At 34.5% G+C, this 20,058-nt stretch overlaps 1 long non-coding RNA gene across 8 annotated transcripts in view; it reads left to right on the top strand.

Moving 5' to 3' along the window:
* The window catches only part of LOC101750098, a 485,027-nt gene that overhangs the window by 183,470 nt on the left and 281,499 nt on the right, over nucleotides 1-20,058 (top strand). For 4 of the 8 annotated variants that reach the window (XR_006939548.1, XR_006939549.1, XR_006939547.1 and 1 more), the window contains 2 exons: nucleotides 4,378-4,421; nucleotides 10,946-11,088. The exons of 1 other annotated variant lie outside the window; for it this stretch is intronic. This is a non-coding gene — a long non-coding RNA (uncharacterized LOC101750098). Of the gene's footprint in view, nucleotides 1-4,377; nucleotides 4,422-6,153; nucleotides 6,259-10,945; nucleotides 11,089-20,058 lie in introns of all 8 variants that reach the window. 3 more of the 8 variants (XR_005860763.2, XR_006939551.1, XR_006939553.1) reach the window with 2 other exon arrangements.

Raw genomic sequence — 20,058 nt, 5'->3', positions numbered from 1 at the left:
CTTTTTGGGCAGTCACACTGCCAACAGGATCTGCTCTATCCTTTTACTCTCTGGAGTTCCCATTCATATTAAACTATGTAGGACTGTTTTCAATTCTATACAAATCCCCAACCAAGTCAGCTTGTGGCTGAATTATTTATGCCAAGAGTTGAATTCAATGTTGCATGAGTAATGTGCTCACTTCAATAAAACCTAGGTATGGGGTAGAAGAGAGGAACCTTGACCAGTTAAATAGGATTTTTCAGTGTACTCTATTGTAAATTGAGTCTGTGGAGAGGCATTGAGGGGAAGGTAAAATAAAGCAGGTTAAAAAGTGAGTCAAAAATTATTTTTTAGCATATACTTTTTCTAAACCTAGGGCTGCAGAAATGTTGATGTGATACTGACTGGTATGATTATGTTATCAATATTGAAGGAGTTATAAGGGATCTTACAGGAATGAGAGTTCAGAGTTAAGGTTGTATGTTTGAGAGACATTTGGGAGGAATGTTTGTGACCTATCTCAACCTGTAAGCAGCAACACAAATTTTTTTAAGCCCATAATTGCTACTTGAAGAAATTGATCCAGGGGTGGCAATGGTTCATTATTTCTTTGTAGCAGCTATTCTAGACACCTTGCAGAATCACTTCCTGAGGAGAGAGGGATTATTGCATTTTAGCTTAAATCAGCAGTTTTAGAAATTGCATGGACAGTCATCTTTAACTTGCGTGGTTGTTTACCTCAAGTTTATTAAACATTTTCACCTGAAACCTAGAAGACAAAATTTTTCAGTCTGATTTTCCTGTTGCTGATAGAGATATGACTCAGAGACAGGCTTTGAGAGAACACTGTACAACTGTGGGCAAATGGAATTAGAGGGTTTGGAGCAGCCTAAGATAAGTTATTTTGCTACATGTTCAGGGTGGACAGTTTGCTTGCCTTTTCCTTCTCTAGCCATGCAAATCACAGCGTGAGAAATAGCTTCCATGCTTTTTTTATAATGTAACTTTGTTGCACCTGAAATTACATTGCAGAAATAGCATTCTGAACTCTGGCTTCCCAGTGGAAGGCTTAGGTCAGGCAAAGTAGCCTGGAGGGATACATTTACCTGATTAAATTTGATATATTCTATGTTTCTTTTCTTGCTTCTGGCTTTCCCCTAGTACATTTATTCTACAAGCTGGTAATCAACTTCAGCACTCACATATTAGAGTGATTATTATTTTATGGTATATAACGTCTTATATTTAAACCCCACTGTTCTTTTGATGTAAACATAAGATGGGAAACATTTAAATTTTTACTTTGAGATAAACTGTAACATACATACGTAAAAAGACAGCTTTAGACTTGTATTGCCTTTATAAATTAATGCCTGTTGCAAAAGAAAAAAATCCTGTCATTGAAGCCACAAAATGTACAATTATGAATCATCAGAAGCAGCCAACTCTTACATTTTATTCTCTCTAATAAAAAGAACTGTACACTGGAAAAAAAAAAATCTGTTTTAAAAAAGGCAAAACAAGAGTTTGAAAAAAAAAAAAATCCCAGACCTCTTGAGTGTTAAAAATATTTGAAGGTATTTTTGGTTGAAACTGAAAGTAAAGATGAGAAATATCCCAGACTAAAAACACAGTGATGAGGGGGGAAAAAAAAGTTTCTCAAGAAAATCTTAAGTCATTTGCTGAACATGGCATTTCAGTGTTGTTTAATGATACTATTGAAGTGTACGTTCCAGTGTATTTGCTTTTCTTAAATTGTTGCACCTTGGCTGTTTTGTAGTGCTTTCCTTGCGTACTGCATCCAGTGAACCTGCTTCATTGATGTCCCAGAGCCCTCTCAGCCCTCCACTTCCTGGGCATCAGCACCCACTTGGCTGCAGATCAAATAGAACACGGGAAACTGTTGAACTCACCCATAGCTTTTCATGTTTGGAGCAACAATCATTAGTTCTTTTGTACCCGCCTATCAATTTTCTTGACTTCTTTTTGGGATTTCACCCATCTTAGTTTAAATATGGTGGAAATTTGCTGATAGATTAACAAGTTATTAAGTTGAGGTGATGGAACTTTTAAAGAATTGTAAACTACTCTCATGAATCTATTTTGTATGAAACACTATCTGAAAAATAAGCAAGACAAAATATTTTTCAATTTTTTTTTTTTTTAGGAAGAAAATATTTTAAACAGATTCATTTCAGATTTGCAAAATTTTAGCCTTGTTGAATATAACCCAAAGTTCCTCATTAGCCCCATAAACTGAAAATATAGAGAAGTGAATATATTTCAGTAAGATAATGTATTTTTCATGTGCTTCCCAAGTTTATTTCAAGTTTAATTATTTCTCTATTTAAGTATGAAGATATCAATATATATATATTTCAGATGAACATAGAAAACTGTTTTATTTGTGTTGGTTGCTCTATGTTTTGCCATCTTCTAAGAATTCCAAAACCTACAAAATTTTGTGTTTCACTAAATGTTATTAAAAAAAGTTTGAGTCAATGAAATGGGCTTCAGCTTTAAACAGTCATTCTGCATTATCTCCTGACCCAAACTGTCTCCTTAATTGTTTACTGGGGAAAAAAACGTTACAGAAGAAAAAAAATGTCATCTATTTTACTTATAGGTCTTCTGCAAGAAAAATCTGCAACAAGTTTAATGAAATATTCTCTTTAAGTGAGGTGACAGAAAGAAACACGTTGGGAGCCAGTTTAAATAAATCAAGATATATCCAGAAGATATTCAAAGATGATTAGAAGGCTGCAAATGCAAATAAGCATTGGCTAGATTTTTTGAGTGCTTAAGTTAGATGCCTTGCTCCTACTAATTTCAGTAGGATTTCACTGTCTAACCTAAGTGTCTAACCCTAAGTGATCTTAAAATAACAGAACCTGCCTGTCTGCATCACTAAGTGTCTAAACACTTTTGGAAAATTTGTCCCCGTATGTCCTTAATAAAGGAGAACAACGCATCAATGTGTAAGAGTGTATTCCCAAAGCAGGGAGAACTCAAAGAACAACATATCCCTCCTGAGTTCATGGCAGGTGACTCCATTGCTGATTCCTAAGTTTGTAGTGAGATGCATAACTATCTTGGTCTATTAAAATACTCCAGAAGTATTTTCTGCCTGTCTGATTATGCCTAGCAGCCAGGGTTTAGGTAAAAACTGCAGTAAATCAAATATATTCTCAGTGCAGTCTGAGGTATTCATGCTGTTAACAGGCTGTATTTCTTTTAATGTGAGTTGCACCTGATACTGAAGATTAAACACTTCACTGATCTTTGCAATATTTAATGAAGTACCTTATTTAAGAAAATATGTTGTATGTTAACTATCCATGGATTGCAACGTAGTGCCTATTGAAATTTAATTAGTGTAAGTAGCATATCCAGTGGTTCATGTAATTAATTGCAGATTACATATTCAAAAATCAATGTTTTTGTTAGTGGCATGAGTAGTACAAGGAGTAGTTAGGTACTGAGATATCTAGATATAGGAGCCCTAGCAAAGGTATCATTTGATGCATCAAACATCCATTTCTTTTCTATTTTCAATCAGAAAATATAAAAACAGCATATAAATTTACTTGAATGTTTTAGCTGGGATAAATTATAGTCTGAATCTCATTTTACTCAAACAATTTTGTGTTTAAGTGAGGATCCTCTGGGTTTTGTACGCTTTAGAGAGAATACAAATTTGATAACAATATGCCCAAGCTAGAACCAGACTGAAGCTCTTGAAAGATAGAATCTAGATCTGCAGAATTCATTAGAAAAGTGTTAGACTGCTGAATAATAGCTGTTGGTATTATCATACAAATAGCCAGTTGCTACAGTTTGTTGTGTGTGCTGTTTTTGCAAGTCAGAACTGGAATTACTTTCAAACTGTTGCTCCAAAAACATCATTATATAAAGTATACCACTGCGTTATACACGGATGTAACATCTAGGCATAGGAGGCTATAGGGAAAGCAAGATTTTTTTTTCTTGAAATTTAAAGAGTTCTGTTGCTGTTAGCTATAATATTATGTATGGATAAATGAGATCATGTACAAAGGTCCTTTTCTTTGGTGTCTCCCATGAAAGCTGCTGTAGATCGGTGCAGTGATAAAACTGAAGACATTTTTCTTCTGAGTGTTCATTAACCATGGAAAGGAATGTAAATGTGTTATATTTTCAGATTGGTAGTTGGGCCTTAAATGTACATTTAGTACAGCAAAATGAACAAAAATGGAATCAAGTTTTTGAATTCCTGCAACTAAAAAAGAAAACTACAAAGCAGTTTTAAAGAATACTTCTCAGAATAGAAACATGCAATAATAACCCAATTGGCACTTGTATGGATACTGAAAGCAGCATTAATATTTGTCTTTATTGTCTCTATTCAATTCACAGAGATAGCAGCAAATGGTCGTACTCAGTTGATAACTTCCTCTCAGGTAATCGCATCTTCCTTCTCTGTTCCGTATTTCTGCTGTTGCATAATAGATTTTAAGCATCTGCTTATGACCTTCCATGTGAGAGTAAACATGTAACCTGAACATGCAGTCTAAAGTTGCAGTTAGCATTGTTCTTAAAATCATATATGATTGATAGGAATTATATCTTTCAGAAAATAAAGATTCAAATGGTGAATGGAATGGAATTTCTCAAATACTTGTATATATCATATACCATACCAAATTAAAAAATAAATCCACACAGCAATAGCTCATAATAAACAGTAAGAATGGAGTTTAAGTGAAATATATTATAGCCCATTAGTGGAAGAAAGGAAGTTTGGGGAAAAAATCATATTTATGAATTCTCTTTTTAAAATCATTTTTCCCCAAATCATGTCCCATGTGAAGAAAAGCATAAAGATTTGCAAAGATTATTTATTTGGAAATTCTTTTTCTCCATGTTAGCTGTCAGATTTTACTGATTTTACAGATTTATCTATTTCTCTATCATGATTTTGATTTAAAGTTTTTAATAATTGATGCCTATGTTTTTTAATGTTTTGCTTGTAATATTTAAGAAAATGATATGTAATGATGTCTAGTAGAAGTTTAGTTCAAAACAACCAGAAAGGCTAGTCTTTAGGATTTAGTTGGTTTAAGTTTGTGGTTTGCCTCAATTGTTATTTTCCAGATCTGGACAAGTCATTTTATCTTACATTTCAATTTCCCATCTGCAATGTGGGGATAGCACACTACTTTGTCTTAAAGGAATATTGTTTTGAATGCGTACTTTACAGTTTATATTCCAGACAAATTATTTGCTTTGGAGATATTGTTAAGATAAGCATCTTACCTAGATTTGAGTGTAAAACACACTTCATTCATAATTGATTGCCAACTTACATATATATCCATATGTACATCAAGATAATTTCAGTACAGCAGAAAGTGGGATATACTAAAAATTGCTGTTCACTTGGGTGTACAGCTGAGTTTCTGACGATTTCCTGCTATTGATTTGGCATAATGCGATAATGTACTCTAGCAAAACCTTTATAACGCAGATGGTGCTGCTGTGTTCTGTGCAGATGGCACTGATTTACTGCTACATTCTACAAAGTATGGGAAGTCTTTCATTGTTAGTGTGGATTGACAGCTCAGAGTGGGAATAATAAGATGCTAGACTGTTTGTGCTTCTCCCTAACTGAGTATCTTTAAAGCTGAAAACCAGGGTGAGCCAGAGGTGAATATTCCAAGCCTGTGTTTCCATGGCATGACTGTCATCCTACTACCCACTATTTTTTTTTGTTTGTTTGTTTGCTCCTGAGAGGTGGCAATTCTGTGTTAGCTAGTTCTGAAAGTCAAGACATTCAGCATATAGATCTGAAAACAGATGGCTCTTTAATCATGATCACAAGTGTTACTTTGTCCATTCCCTTTGTTTTTGAGTCGACAGGTACACAATGCAAATGCTATCTATGGTCTGTAACTAAACGATACGCACAAGAAGACCCTTCAGTATCTGTAAAATCTAAAAGGGAGCTAAATCTCATATTTGTTGTCACTTCAGAAATTGTATGGGGAAGAGGGAATAGTAGAAAGGAAGAGACTTTTAATATTGAAATAGAAAACAGTGCTAGAACCTTGAGTTCTTTCCTCTCTTTTTTCTTCCTTTTGCATTGTTTTTCCTCAAAATTCATGTGAATACACATGAACCCCTGAATGACAGCATCCTCCACCTCTAAAGCCTTGGGCCTCACTCTGACCAGGGACTTTGAATCTCATCAAACAACACCTGAATGAGGAGCAGTTGTGTGAAGTGCACAAATGCGAGGTAGGACAAGAGCACCAAACTAATTTTAACTTGTGACCTAATCAAGGGTTTGAACACAAGTCTCCTGAGATAAAAGGCTATTGCACTTATTTTTCATCTGAAAAGCCATTTTGACTGCATATAGACTGTTCCCCTTGAGGAAAGGTGTCAGATTGATGTACTGCAGCTCAAGATGGGAGTGTAAATGTATGTGATGTTCATGGACTAGTGAATAGAGCTAGTTTACTATGAAATGAATTACTCACAAAATAAACGGTCTACCTCTAACCCCAACTACTGCTTTCGTATATGAAGATGATGATAGCTCAGCTCTAAATGGGTGTTTCTGACACATTCTTACCAACACTGACATGTCAGGGAAAATGTAAATGCTGAAAACTTGTTCTTATTTTTATTATAAATATATTAGAACAGAAAAAGTAACTTTGAGGAATTAAAATAAAGGGAATTACTTATTGCTTCATTGTCACAGTGCTGCAGATACATTTATTCAAAGGCTCCTTGCCTAATAAGGATATGCTTGAAACCATATAGCCTTCGTTTTTAATAGCCAGGGAGACATAGTGAGTCTATTCAGTCTTTATCAACAGTGCAGACAAGCAGCCTGTTATTCTGTACTATTTAAAGGCCCAGCAGATTTTAAGACAATTTTTTGCTTCATGTTTCTTGTCAAATCTAAGCAGAGACTTTTAAAGGAATCCAAAAGGCTGCCTGCCTACTCTTTTCAAATATCAAAGCCACTCAGGAATGACCATCAGCAGATGAACTGTACTTTGCTATATGAAGTCTACATTTGATGCCTTTTAGCAAGAGACTTGGCAGTGTAGTTGTGAGATAGACTGTTCTTCTATCTGGCTTATGATCTGAAAGGGCCAGTGTACTATAGGTAGTTTGGTTGTCACTTGGGCACTAAAACAGAAGATAACTGCTAGAATCTCCCTGGATTTATGGAATGATGAAATATAATTCTTTACAATACCTAAAAGCTAGTGGTGAGCTTGAAAAATAATATATATTTTTAAAAAGTGGTCTGTAAATTCAGTGTTTTCTAGCTTTGAAATGTCTTACAATTTGGGAATTATGGTAGCTTTTATTGTACTCTGTACTTAATGATAATGCCTGAGAATGAAAATAGTTATGTATGATAACTTACACGTGATGGCTTTAAAATTAAATTACTGAGGTCAAGTCAATAATACATATGCAACTAGACTTTTTTTTTTTAAACTCTTCATAAATTCTGTCATTATTACATGATAGAAAAGGAAATGTATTTCAGAAATAGAGGTATTTAGGTACTATTAGTAAGTTTGGGATTATTTCCTGTTTCCTTTATTGAACTATAGGAGGATTTGACTCATAAATCTCAAACAAGCAGATAATTTTAGGAGAGTGAACAGAAGGAAAAGGATATGCTAAGGAATCCAACCTAAAATATTATGCCATTAAATACCAGTGTTTTTTTTTTTTTTTTTTTTTTTTTTTTTGTTGATGTTATGGTGAATATTTCTTTCCTCTCCGGAGATCAAAATTATTCTGCTCTGTAACAGATCTTTCAGATCTGAGATCTAAAATTCACACAACAAACTACACTGCACCATGTCCATTGCTTGAGGCGGTGAAAAAAAGCCAAGAGATGATGAACTGGTTGCTGGACAGGTTGAGTTTTTAAAATAATAGAAGGTATGACCTTATGAAATTGCATTACAATAGTTTTCCTGTTCTGTGTAAAAGTAGATTGAAGTATAGAAAGGTAACATGATTGCCTATGAGTTCCTAACAGACGTATCAGGAGGAGAAATAGAAACTGGCTCTCATGACTGTGTCTTATCTTCACTGTTAAGATTTGATTATGTTTTCAGGAGGAAAACTTTTCAGAGATTTCAAAAGTTGTTGAAAGTCTTGACTTCCAATTATTCAAGTATATTTTGTTTCTTTAATAGTAAATCTTCATAATATTTGTTTTCCTTCTTGTTATTTCAAGAAGTTTAAATGTTCCATGGGGGGAAAAAAATGAATCAGCAAAGGGCTGTGTTGAATAACACCCTACTGTCAGTGACTGGTGTAACTGAGGAATAGAAATATCCAGCATTTTTCCACTCTAGATTTATAATAAAAAGCTATGCTAGAGTAAGGTCTATGGAGATGGAGTAAAGTCTATGGAGATGGCAAAGTATGAAAATGGTTGTGCTTTGTAAGACTTCTAAATTCTAGAATCTTCCAAAATATCTGTCTTTTCACTCTCACTTTTACATCTGTTTGGTTTAAACTTAAAAATATTGTCCTGAAAATTACCTTGCTGTTGTTCCTTCATTCAGAAGTATGAATCATAACGAGTAACTGCTGAATAACAGTTATTTTCCATTGTCGTTATTCCTTTGAATTCTTATTCCATCATTGCTCAAACACAACACACAGGAAAAAAAAAACAGTTTTTGTTTATATGTCTTCTGCACTTACAAAGCCGCTAACCACTGGCAGTACTCTTACGGAAAGATGGTGATGCTATGACACACATTTTTCTTTAGCCTGATTATAGTAAATATAGATGTCAACATGGCCAAAATCTGTTTTATTCCAAAAGCCTTCTCAAATTCTGATGGATCACAAGGTATTTCACTTGCATTTTGGTTTTCTTATTTAATGTACTAGAATAAGAGGCATGTTATTTTAGTACATAAAAAACTGTAGTTTTGGAGTGTTAGGGGTGGTTAGACAGTGCTTTATGATGCTTCTGTGACTAGAATAGTTAATGATGAATTTGATTTCTGGATGTGATTGCAGCACATAATCTTGGTTTATATTTCTTGTTGACCTATAAGGAATGGGGTCTTGGAAAAGCTGCTCTACTTTGATTATGTTTAGTCCTATCTATTGATGTATGTTGGTTTTTTTTTGTTTTGTTTGATGATTTGGCAATCATATTTACAGTTTAAGATCAAATGATTTTTAAGATAAAAAGACTTTATGAAGTACTATACAGAGGACTTTCAAATTCTAGCCTATTACGAACATTTAAGAAAATAAAACTGAATCATAGTATATGTATTCAATTGTTTTTTGTCTATTTTTTCTATGCATTATTTAATTTCAAGTTTTAATTTTGGGAGAGGTTTGACTTAGCAATGTTAATGTAAGAAATGTGATAGAAAATTCCACGTTCAGTAGGTGCTTCTTCAAGTGAGAATATGTTATGCCAGTCTAAAATGAGAGAAGCAGCCAACCGGAAAACTCTGAAAACATGAGCAGTTTCTCTTCTACTGCCAGCTACAGCAGGCAGATGATCTTGGCAAAAAAAAAAAAAAAAAAAATCAATCTGGGCCAGGTGCAAACCTATTGAAGTAATAGATTAGATGAACCTTTTTTCTCATGTGGTCATATGCACATTTGTTTGCCATAATCCAGCCCTATGATGGAAAGCTGCTGATGGCTCTGAAAAGTACCACTTCTACAGCAAGCAAAGCTTGATGTCTGTTCTAGTTCATCTGTCCATCAGCAGAATTTTGTAGCAGAGCCGTTCTGTACCAGACAAGGAGCTACTTGTGCTCTTCAGTGACTCCCGCACAGGGCAAAACCATGACCACCAACCTTCTTTCAGTTCATAAATTAAAATCAAACTGTCTTCTTATTGTTTTAGCGGTTGAAAGAATAAGTGGTTAACACTGTAAGTAACTCAGCTCTGCAGTTTTATGAGGTGTGTGAACAAATGTAAATTACAGACATGGCCTTTCAAAGAATGTGCCCCAGAGCAGTCTTGACCAAGATGGTGCAGACGTTATATTACATGCAGCTTGAGAGTACTGCTGAGGGTTTCTTCTCGATCTGCTTTCATTTGCTTTTTACAGCACAATATCTGCAAGAAACATCATCTTAACCTTTAACTGATTCTTTTTCTGAGCGTTGAGAGGTGAAGGAATGTTGTGGGTAACATTTTCTCCTAATATACTTTGTTCATTATTCAGTGCTGATGCCTCAGAACTGAAATTTTCTATTAGTGTGTGTTGATTTCATCTGGGATGCTGACAGAAGGAAGGTTAGAACATACATACACTGACTACCCTCTCCTGAATTCTTTTTTTTTTTTTTTTGGCAAGCCATCTTGCCAGCTAATGTGTCAGCAAGCTGATGTGCAACTTGACAGGCTTCATAGCTTTCCAGAGGCCAGTCCAGTAGGTTGCTGAGCAGCTAGGCTCCCCAGCTGCCCACCTGATTTTTTGCCAGACTTCCAAAGCCAAGTCTCTGCAGGTGTAAATCCTGCTATTTCATCAAGAAAATAATCTGTTTCTGTAAGCAAGGCACTGTACCCCCAGGCAATTAGTAAGGCACTGAGTCTGGCAACTGGGAGTAGAAGCCAAACAATACAGGGAGGTTCCTAGAAGTTTGTAGTCTAAGCAATTCATGTTAGAAAAATATTTTCCCTAAAACTGAAGTGGGTCAACCACTTTAGACAGCTTGAAACTTTTCTTCAGGTCAAAGTGTAACAATCAGACTCACTTCAAATTCAAGCTTCTGTTTTTTAATTTCACGTACAAATATTTAAGTTGTAATAGTTTCTAACTGTGGGCTTTTTCTCTTTTTTTGTTTGTTTGTTTTTATTCTCTGCTTAATATTATAGAGGAGGCAGTGGAATATGGAACATATTATGTTCAATATGAATTGACTTGAATAAATATAATTTTGTACTCAGGTGCGGTACTGCCCTGATGTCTTCACAGAGAGGTGAAAATGTTTGATGCAAGGGTAGATGTTGAATGTGCCCCATTCGTGAGGTAGCTGAAGAAGAAAGAACCTGACTGCAGGCACGATTACATTCCATTGAATGCTATCAAGGTATGTCTCCTGAAAAACTTATTTTGAGCATGGCAGCATATATTTTACTCATCTGCGTTGTATTCTATCAGTTCAGGACTGAAACGAATTTTCTCCTAAATGTAAACTCTATGTAATCATGTTACTTAATGTACAGAAATGGAATATGTAATGTAGCTTCAGGATTACTCATTTTAAGCTCCCACAGAATGTAGGAAAAATCAGGAAGTTGTTGTGTTTTGAGAATGTAAGGAAAAGTTTAAAAATATAGAAAAAAATCCACTTCAGCTTTGTTTTTAGATAGAAAAGTTCACTTAGTAACTTTACTTCAATGATTTTTAAGATATTTTAAGGAGTTTCTGACATCTTTATGTTCCTTTTTTAGAGAGTTCTCAGCTGTGCAAATCTAAATTTACATCAGAGGTCAGTTCCAAGCCCAGACATATTTCATGGGTTTTGCAGGCATTTCTGCTTTGGAAAGTTAAAACTACATGGTGCATAGGAACCATTAGAAACAAATGTTATATGTTTTCATTCTTTCCCACCTGCCAAGACATTTCCTTGATGACTGCAGCCAAGAAAACCATTACAGATGAAGCTTAGGTTAAAATAAATTGATTTAAAGTCTACAGGATGCTGGCTTGGGCGGAATTTCTCTGTATAAATAAAAAAAAAATATCTAAATTTTTATGTATGTGTGTGTTTAATACACACACATGGCATACAATGTAGCAGGATACAGATAGAAATGAATCAAATAGGTCTGGAACAATATAGGGAGGTATGGATTTATGAGAGGGGACTACAAGAAGACCTGCATATCTACAGTGTATGCAGATTTTATTGTACATGATGGACCAGTTTTTGTAGTCTTTTTAGTATGCTTCAGCCTAATTTTTTAGTGTATTAGCAGTTTGGAAAATGTGGGGAAATGAACTTTTGTATTGTAAAGGTTAATTTCTGAATTTACAAATGTCAGATTCAAGCAAGTTACATCTATGCCTACTTCTACAAAACCAGTCTGAAGCCTCTTTACTGTGATCTCTTATTCAGTGTTTTATGGATGTCTATTTACCTTTTTGTTTGGGAGCTTGAGATTCTGGTTCTGTGTTGCTGCTAGACACAAGCACTACTGCATCTGTCACAAGTGCAAGTCTGAGTTCAGCCTCACAAGTATGAATGATTGCATTGGAGTTAATTAAAATGATGGCTAGACATTTTATCTGAGTTTTTCAGGACTGAGGCATTACTTAGGTCATTTACTACAGATAATAATTAACTCTCCTTGTTTTGTTCTGCGACCAACTTAGAATTTTGCCCAAACATACAAACAAGTAAAATTATATCCAGTGGAGTAAAAAATGTCATCTGCAAATGCATAGCAAATAAAGAGTCTGAAATATGAGATAGGAAAGAAAGGTGATAGAAACAGTGGCAACATGAGAACTAGGCATATGTCTTGATACAGATAAAAGGGAGGTGAAAATCAGTACGATAGTAAGAATTGTTGCTAAAGTCTGTAACTAGCTCCTGCCTCTGCCATTTCCAAAATCACGCCTTCTGCCACTAGCTTCTTTGTTGTCTGCCTATGCTAACAGGAGCAGCAAAGATCAGTAGTTAGTTTTCTCTGCCTCTGACATCTTAAAGATTGTTTCTTGTGTAATATATTCAACTCACACCTACCTTGTCTGAAAACACCTGAGAGTAACAAATCCTAAACAAAACATAGCAGTAATCTCAGTTTTGATTCCATTTTCTAAACCATTATAGGAGACAGCAGTGTTGAAACAGAACCCATTGAATTTTAAAGAATGTTTCTGCAAATGCAAGTACCTTTTCTCTCTCTCTCTCCTTCTCTCTCTCTGTAATACTTTGTGTTGTTGAGTGGACAAAACATGAAAGGACTTTTTTTCATCATGCTGATAAGCTGATAAACACCTTTATGGAAAATACTTCTCCAAAAGAAAGCCCTGTGTTCTCTCCATATAAGCTGATCTGCTAATACTACTTTGTATACCCATTTGTTGGTTGCTATTGAAAAATACTGTGTACTTGGTATATTTATAATAAAGCATACTTTTGTGACACTGGAAAAAGGTGATAGAGTGCTAATTACTGACAATTCCAATAATCTACAGATGAAAATACGCAGCCCATCTCCCAGGATGTTGATACTCAGGCATCCTGTTGAACTAGTCACCTCAGTTCAGACTGCATTTTCATCCCATGCTTGGATTCATTGCTGACATTATCTACTGACAGGGGCAGCATCCTCCTGGTTGAGACTGTACACTTGTTTCATGTAGGTCACCAAAAGGAAACTGGATAGCACTAGTTTTTCCACAGCTTGAAAGAAACATAGTTGAACTCATGACTTAACAGTGAAAGAGTTTATAACTCCATATCCATGTCTGGATCATACACTTCGTAATCCAATTTTTGGTTTATTGATTCAGATTGAGAAAACACGCTGTAATACTGGCTTCCTGCTTTGCCTGATGCCTCCTTTTATTTTTTTATTTTATTTCTTATTTTTTATTTTTTTGTAAAGGAAATTGTTCATTAGCACTCACTTTGAATACCTGTGTAGTGATGTAAGTCTGAGTCAAATATTCAAGTTATGTGCATCTCTGTACATTTTAGACCGTAGTTCACCTTAGATCTCTTCCTGCACAAAGTCTATCTAGATATCTGTAACTTCCTGACCTCCAGTTATCTTATAATAAATAAAATTTAGAGGCTAGCTGAGCTGCTGCTACATAAAATGTTGTTTTCAACCTTCCACTGCAAACTTAGCACAAGAAAGTCATTTCCTGGATAACGGTGCCTAGAATCAGCTTGTACCAAGCAGCCAGACTTCATTTATATTCTACAGACATTCATATGTTATCATTTAGAAAAAAAAATTGAGCTTTTATGTTTTTTTTATTTTCAAATGGACCTTTGAGATGTCCTGCATAAATCTTCCCTTATTCTATTTATATACAAAAGTAGTAATGTTGAAATAATGACCCTGCTCTAAATAACCAGATTGCCCTTATCAAATGAATCTTCTCATGTAAAACCAATCAATGTTAGCCAAAAACACAAAATCATGACCACAAACATTAAAAAAAAGAAAAAAAAGAAACAATTTGGCTTTGATCTGTTTTTAAACTACCCTTTGACGTTTCTTTTTTTCCTCTACATTTTCTATTCATGTGAAAATATTACGTATTTTGTGTAAAGGATATCATAAACAAGGTGTTTCAGCTGGCATTTGTAGGAGAATTTCTTCTCAAAATTCAGTCCCCATTAATCAGAAATAAAACTCGTGGAAGTTTTGAGAGGCAGTTGGGATTAAGAGTGCTCACTCTGCAGATTAGGACTCTGTCAACGTCTACATCTGAGCAGTAATAAACTCAAACTCAGTAACATGTTAAATTCAAATCAGTACCGCTTAGTCCATAAATCTCCGCAAACAAGTTTGACCTCCTGTCTGAGAGATTTGCTTTTGTTTGTGTTTCTATTGCCTTTTTATTCTTTGTTAGTTTTTTGTTTGTTTCATGTACCGTGTTTATGAACTACAATATATACAAAAATCTGTAAATGTGGGATGAAATGTGAGATGAATTTTGTCATCCTGTGTTATAGTCTCATTTAAATTGTAGCAACTATTTTTTTTTTTTAATTGAGAAAAAATCTCCCATGGGTGGCTTTCACAAAATAGGAGGAAAGATTCACTGATAATTATTAAGTGTAACTCCAGAGTATTTCTAAAATTTGCTTCTAGGGAAATTAATTTATACTTTGAGCTGTCACTGCTGGTGAATTTTCTCCAGTATCTTAACTGAATTAAGTTTCAAAATATAGTATACTTTTCTCCTTTACTAACAGATTTAAAAGATACAGATGTATATATGCTATCTTTCTACAGAAGTTTTGTACTTGATAAGTTTAATCTCTTCAGCTGAATTAAGTTGCGAAACTATGATTTTAATCCTTTTTGCTTTGACTAATATTGGAAACGTTATGTATGGGCATGTATGTATTGTTATATACCAAAAGCATAATATATAACTAAATTCCAATTAGCAGCTGCTAGGCAGAATATGTCAAAATGAGGAGGCATTTTGTATATCAACATTATTTAAAGATGTGCACAGAATTGCTTTTACCTCATCTGCAGTAAGACAAAAATTTCCTCACATTCCTTGCAGTATGAGCAGTAATAAAGAAAAGAAAGAGCTGCATTTTGCAGCCCTAATTGGTTATTGCAGGATCTTTTCTTACTGGGAATGATGAGAGACCAGAACACGCATGAAACAAAGTATCCACTTAATTCTGAATTGGTTGGTGGCACAGTTATTGGGTTCCTCCAAGATACTTTTTGTTTGTACACCAGGCATGCTCATCTAAAATAGACCAAGTAGGAAATACTAAGTCATTTTCAAAGAAATAAGGTTGCAGCATGAAAGTTGTTACAAATTAGGTGTCACAGAGCAAATACCATCCTTTATAGATCTGTCATCACACTAGTAGCTCATTTTAATATGAGAGGCCAAATACTGATGCCAACTACTGCTACGCTCACTGTAGGTTTGGATTTGTGTAACTGAGGGTGGCACTTCGCTTACAGACTATGTGTGGACAACAGTCTGGAGGTCTACCTAGAGAGGTAGCAGCAGTGAGCAGTGCAGTGCAGGAGCAATTGCTGTCCATTTTTATCATGCCAAGTGAAAATTACTTTGCTAGTATAATTTATAGGCGTGCACAAATTGGATATGCCAAGTATCAGCCTGATTGTCCTATAGTCTTTTTGTAGTTTTAGGTTTTCCTGTGTCCATTTTCTGTGTTTGAATTATCTGTTTTATCATGATACTTTTCAGCATTTGCTAGCTCTGACCATAACGGATTACCTCAGTTTTGGCTGAAGTGTGTAAACATCTGTTCATTTTATTTTGCTACATTAAAAAAAAAAAAAAAAAAGATAAAAAGATAAAAAAGAAAAAAAAGAGCACTGTTGAGAGATGTATTTTTGAATGCAATTTCACTTTGTCGTGCAGCTACTTTTAAGAGTTCTGAATACTTTCCTTGTTGTGTAAGATTTTTGCTCTGTAGAAAATATTTGAAGTTAAGGAGCTCATTTTGGAGGATGTCACAGGGAGAAAATAATTCTTTGTGATGTTTACTGAAATTTGGTCCAAAAAGGTTAACTGCTACTGCATAGTTTTGGTTGTAGTGTATAGGTCCTGCATCAGAAAGATTTTTCTCATTCTCTAAAGAAATAATGAGTAAATTTCACGTGAAAATATATACACGTGTGATATTTTTCACTGAAAAGCATTTTTTAAGTGCTGAAATTGTGCTGCTGTGTTGTAAAACTTTGAGAGTTTGGAAGCAAACACCTGGCAAGATTTATATGTATGTATATATATGTATGTATTTCTATTGTGCAGTCCTGAAGCCCACTGGACAGGAGGTGCAGTCCCTAGAGAAGGAAAAGTGCAGTGCTTTTCATCTGTTTAATGGCATGTGATATTTAAAACTTCTTTTTTTAATTTGCAAGACTAATAGCATAAAAATGAAGATTTTTTTTTTTTTTTTTTTTTTTTTAAGTATGGTGGTCCATAGTTCCAGGGCTTTCTGTCAACTGATAATTCCTGAATGCTTTCTTCTATGCAGACAGGTACAGAAAGTAGCTTTTGCCAAAAGCAAGGTAGGCAGCACCCCACAAGAAAAGCGAGTACTGTATAAGGAGACACACAAATGCTAGCCTGACAGTTTTCATCTAAAGAGCTCAGGGCAACAGGTCTGCAATTCAGCTTCTCTAACTGCTATTAAACAGGCAGCTGCATGTTGTTTTCGTTGGCTGAAGGAGGCCACCACTGAGGGTCATGATCTCAGTTCTAAAGAACTGTTTTTCTCTTCAGGAACTGGAAATTAATTCAACAGGTGACCTGAGACTTGTCAAGAAAGTTTTACTGAAAAGAAAAAAAAACAAACCATTCTTTTGAGCAAAGCCTATGTATTGCAGTTTGTATGGCACACAAACCTGTGGTGATCTAGAGGCTTTACAAAGCTCTAATATTCCCATTATAAATTTAGGATGCCAGGAATATTGTTTTCCTATAGAAAAGCAGTAGATTGCGCTTCATTTCATGGCTACCTCATATTTTCTTTGGGCTGGAGAACTGTAGGCTCAGGAAAGCAGAGGATATCTAAGTAATACATTGACCCTTTTGTAAGGAGTAAATGAAGGGGGAAGATCATCAACTTTACTCAACATCAGGCTATGTGAGTGTGAGTGGCAGTAAAGCGAAGTCTGCAATTCATTTTTCTTGCTGGAGTAAAACATGTAGGAAATCAGAGCATACATGGAGCTCAACTCCCTCTATAACCTCTGTTATACTATTTTGAATAGATACTTACAGCACCAGTCTGTGTTTTTATTTGAGGCTTTCCTTTGTTCCTATTTAATTAGATAGAAAATCTTCAACTTACTTCTGTGAGAGTTTCATCAGACTATTATATTTGTTCTTGTTATTAAGAAGATAGTAAAGCAGAAATAATAAAAGCCCAGTTGCCTTTCAAGCATATGCTGAGCACACATATATTTATCAGATTGTTTGTATTTGGGTACCAGTTTAGATTTAAAAAATATTCAAATCTATTTGTAAAGTGATCCTGGAATCAGTAGACATTGAGTCTGTCTGGAAAACTGAGAATGGAAATGTTGGGTGTATTTTTTCTGACAAGTGTATCTTGAGGCAAAGAATAATAATTGTAAAGAAGAATAATCTTCTAAAAATCTCAAATGCCATTTCTGTGAGTCAGTCTGTACAATAAAAATCAACATTTAATATACTTAAGCTTTCAAAACACACTAGTAGGAAGAAGAAATATATTTCTGGATTGGCTTCCATTTCCATCTGTTTATAGCTCTTTAGAATGATATCACTGGAGAAAATGTGCTTTTATAAAAACAGTTTTTGCTTGTTGAATGATAGGGCTGCACAAGTTTACATATTTTTGTCTTGATCCACAAGTACTGGGACACCACATTTTTCAGCTGAGAACTTTTGGAAATTTATTAGATTCGTATTTTTTTAAAAAATTATCACTTTCAAGATAATTACAATATGACATAGGAGTGCAATGCAACTTCCCGTATTTTCAGACTGTAGAAAATGATTGTATGTGTGAAAATTTTGTGAGGAATATAACTACTTGAAAACTGTTAAAATCTCTGATACCATTTCCAGTTTTCTAGCATTCATGATGGAAGTCTGGACCCTAAAGTGAAATATTTTCCAAAGATTACAGTTGATTTCTCTGCTTTTCCTTGCTACTTTGACTTAGACTGCATTAAGATACTATGGAGATATTTTGAACAAAATGAAACTTCCTATTTAACTTGAAAAGTTTGGGTAAAAAAATCTCAGCATTATGACTCATTCATCTTCACTAACGGTTAAAAGTGAACATGTGTTGTAGCCTAGAGATTGTAGAGCAACTTAAGATTTTAGGCTAAATTTGTACTTATTTCCTACAAACCAGAATTCAAAGTAATCACATTGTCCCCCGTGTCCCAGTATGAATCTAATCTAAGACTGCTTGGATGATTTTCAGTTGATGCTTTACAAATTTGGTCATTTCTTTGGTAGTACAGAAAGTTTACAAGTACTAAATAACAACCTTGTCAGTTGTCAGTATGTCAGTATGAAGATCTGCAGCATTTACTTGTTTATGCTCATTTCAATGTTTATTTATGGTGCTTTTGTCATTGGCCTTGCATTTTCCAGACTGAAGAACTCAGTTATTAAGTGGCTGTAAAAAATGTGGCAATAATAAGGAGAGACAAGTTGGCTTAGGAAATGTAAAATGAACCTCCAAGATCAACCTGGTTTTTTTTTTTGTTTGTTTGTTTTAGTTTATAATAACTATATTTCAAAGCAAATTTTTCATGTGTAGCTATTTCTTTTTTACCCGCCCTTTTGCTGAAAAAATATATGTGAAATTTAGTCTGTGTCTCAGAGCTTTGGACTCAGAAATGTTTCTGCAATTCAGAGGTAATGTTGCTTGTGAAAGGATAGGTTTGCATGTTAAATTTATCCTGAAAGAATGGTTTAGTGTCTCTGAAGTAAGCTTTAAATCATCTTAAAATGTGGAAGTGGTCTGTGCTTATCTCTTCTTGTCTGCCAAAAAGAAGATTCTCTCTGAAACTAATATGGAGTGAAATCATTCAGTGAATATATATATTTAAATATATATAGACTTGCGTGTTTATTAATCTGCATAATAATATATTACTAAAAGCCTATCATACATGAATAATGAAAAAGAGCAAAACAGCCTCAGAAGCTTTGCCAGAACTATTATTATTGCCAGAAAGGCATCAGAACATGAATCTTATTAGCCTGTAAATAAAAATTAGTCAGCTTAATTCTTGCCAAATAGAATTTGTGTAGACCCCGAAAAGGTAAGGAAAATTCCTTAATGTTTTTAAGGAAAAAAAAAAAAACTTTAAAAATAAACAAGTCAGTTAAAGCAAGGAGTAAAGTAAGAGAGCATGACCATTCAGCGAAGATTACAGATTGATAGTGTATCTGGAATGTCTGCTTGCAGATTCTTCTGTGAGTCATTAAAAAAAATGTATTAGGGCAATTAGAGTTCATACAAGATGTATTCCTGACTAGCTTTTCCTATATTTTTCATTAACAAAATTTTAGCAACATAGACAATATTTTCCTAGGTGAAGGTTAATAATATTTGTATTTTGCAATGCTTGTGCTAAACTATTAAGCATGTGCTTCTAAAGCACCCTAACTATTATGGCCACTTGCATGTGTTTTTTTGTTACTTTTCATTAATCCATAACTAAAGATGTGGACCAGATCAGAAATGGGGCCTTGTATGCAACTGAGATGCATGATACAATCACTAGGAAGTTCTTCTCAAGACATAACTACCAGCAAAAAAGTTTGGTTGAAAGGATTTTTGTCCCAAGCC

Source organism: Gallus gallus, chromosome 6 (genome assembly GCF_016699485.2).
Source record: "Gallus gallus isolate bGalGal1 chromosome 6, bGalGal1.mat.broiler.GRCg7b, whole genome shotgun sequence".
NCBI lineage: Eukaryota > Metazoa > Chordata > Aves > Galliformes > Phasianidae > Gallus > Gallus gallus.
Note: the sequence above shows the minus strand (reverse complement) of the source record. Positions and strands in the feature narration are given on the sequence as shown.